Source organism: Balaenoptera ricei, chromosome 2 (genome assembly GCF_028023285.1).
Source record: "Balaenoptera ricei isolate mBalRic1 chromosome 2, mBalRic1.hap2, whole genome shotgun sequence".
In the NCBI taxonomy this organism is placed as follows: Eukaryota; Metazoa; Chordata; class Mammalia; order Artiodactyla; family Balaenopteridae; genus Balaenoptera; species Balaenoptera ricei.
The window spans coordinates 132,608,501-132,610,763 of NC_082640.1; the positions used below are offsets into that span (position 1 = coordinate 132,608,501).

Here is a 2,263-nt window from a genome sequence, read left to right on the forward strand (position 1 = left end):
CAAAGACACTTTTAAGAAAGTGAAAAAAAACAAGCTACAAACTGAGATAAAATATTTGTAAAACACATATCTAATAAAGGACTTATATCCAAAATATATGACAAACACTTAAAAATCAACAATAAGAAAACAAATAACACAATTAAAATATGGGCAGAAGATTCTAACAGACACCTCACCAAAGAAGATATACAGATGTCCAATAATCATATGAAAAGATATTCATTAGAGAAATGCAAATTAAAACAACAATGAGATATCACATACACACATAAGAATGGCAAAAACAAAACCTGACAATACCAAATGATGGTGAAAATGTGGAGCAACAAATTCATTGCTACTGGATATGCAAATGGCACAGCCACTTTGGAATATGGTATGGCAGTTTCTTACAAAGCTAAACGTTTTCTTACCATACAGTCCAGCAATCTCTCTCCTATGGTATTTTCCCAAATGAGTTGAAAAATTATTTGTAAAAAGCCATGCACATGAATATTTATTGCAGCTTTGTTCATAACTGTGAAAAACTGGAAGCATTTTTTTTTTTTTTTTTTTTTTTTTTTTTTTAAGTTTTTAAAGCCATGTTTATTGAAGTTGAATTTACATTCAGTAAAACTCACTCCAAAATGTGATCAAGGCAATCAGCACCATAATCAAAGTGTAGAGCAGTTCTTCAACACCCCCCTCCCCCCTGCCCCAAACCCTATGCAGCAAACTCCTCCCTGCTCCTTAGGAATCCACTGATCCGTTGTCTGTCAAAGGGGTCAGATTTAATCATCAGAATAATCTATTATAGGAAAAACTTTGTAAATTCAAGCAGCTGACAGTTTTCTTAAGATAGCTGTATTGATAGAATAGCTAGTCTAGTTACTATGTTGAGCTTCAGGCTGGGGCTGGTTGGCAGAAAAATGATTTTAAATAGTTTAAATGGAATTGAATTCTACAGAAATTCTCTATGGGGCAGATATATGTTCTTGCAGATATTTGGCACCTTTTCAAAAGTCCTCCCCTGCTACCACCATGAAAGGGACAGTAAGCAAACACCTCTACTCTGTATATATCACTCGTCACATGTTCAAATACACCTTATCTCCTCGAAAAGCTTTCAAGCACCAGCCCTATCAAGTTGGCCTCAGGTAAATCCTTTAACCCATCAGAGCAGGATATCCAATCAGATTAGAGTTCTCATCCTTGGCCAAGAATTCTATTCGTATTTATTAACTCAAGCCAAATTCTTTCCATTTGGTCCATACCTGTTTGCCAGCATCTTGAACTGGACTGAGCCGAGTCGTGCACCGAGGCCGAAAGGGCTGGAAGCATTTAAGATGGCCTTCAATGGGTAGATGGATAAATAAACTTTGGTACATTTATACAATGAATATTATTCCATGATAAAAATAAATGGTCTATCAAGTCACAAAAAAATACACGGTGAAATCTTAAATGTATATTTATAAGTGAGAGAAAACAGTCTGAAAAGCATTATTAGTTCAACTATATGGCGTTCTGGGAAAGGCAAAACTATTGAGAAGGTGAAAAGAATGATGGCTTACAAGGTTTCATGGCGAGGGGAAGAGGGATGAATAGGTTGAATCCAGGAGATTTTTAGGGTGATGAAATTATTCTGTATGATACGGTAATGATGGACATATTGCGCTATGCACTCATCAAAACCAACAGAACCATACAATACGAAGAGTTACCCTTAATGTAAACTATGGTCTTTAGTCAATAATGTATATCAAAATTGATTCATCAATTTTAATGAATGTACCACATGAAGGCAAGAAGTAAATAACAGGGGAAACTGTAGGAAAGCAGGGAGGACAAATAGAAACTCTCTATATCATCTTTTCAAAATTTCTGTAAATCTAAAACTGTTCAAAAATAATGTCTATTAATTTTAAAAGTTTTGAAATTTTTAATTAATATTTCTTTTTAGCATTAGCAAGATAATCAGTTCTGTATGTGTGAAATAGTTTTATAATATAAGATTTTTTTTCTGAAGTGACTCAATACTTAGCATTTAAGCATTGTCAATACTCTATGTTAATAACAATTAGTACAATACTGGACAAACTAATTGTTATTTTATTGGAGAGAATAATTGTGTCATTAAAGTCTTCCCACTGAGATTTCTCATTAGTATAACTTACAGTACTATAATATTTACCAATTAGTAACAGATTTATATCTAGGCCAAATAGTTACTTCCTTCATAATTTATCAATAGTTTACTTATTTTTTTTTTTTTACTCCA

General features: G+C 33.1%; 1 non-coding gene across 1 annotated transcript; it reads right to left on the reverse strand.

The window, feature by feature from the left end:
• Positions 1 to 1,130: 1,130 nt before the first annotated feature.
• LOC132361465 (small nucleolar RNA SNORD93) lies at positions 1,131 to 1,201 on the reverse strand. Its single transcript, XR_009501753.1, has one exon. It is a non-coding gene; the product is annotated as a small nucleolar RNA SNORD93 (small nucleolar RNA).
• Positions 1,202 to 2,263: the final 1,062 nt, after the last annotated feature.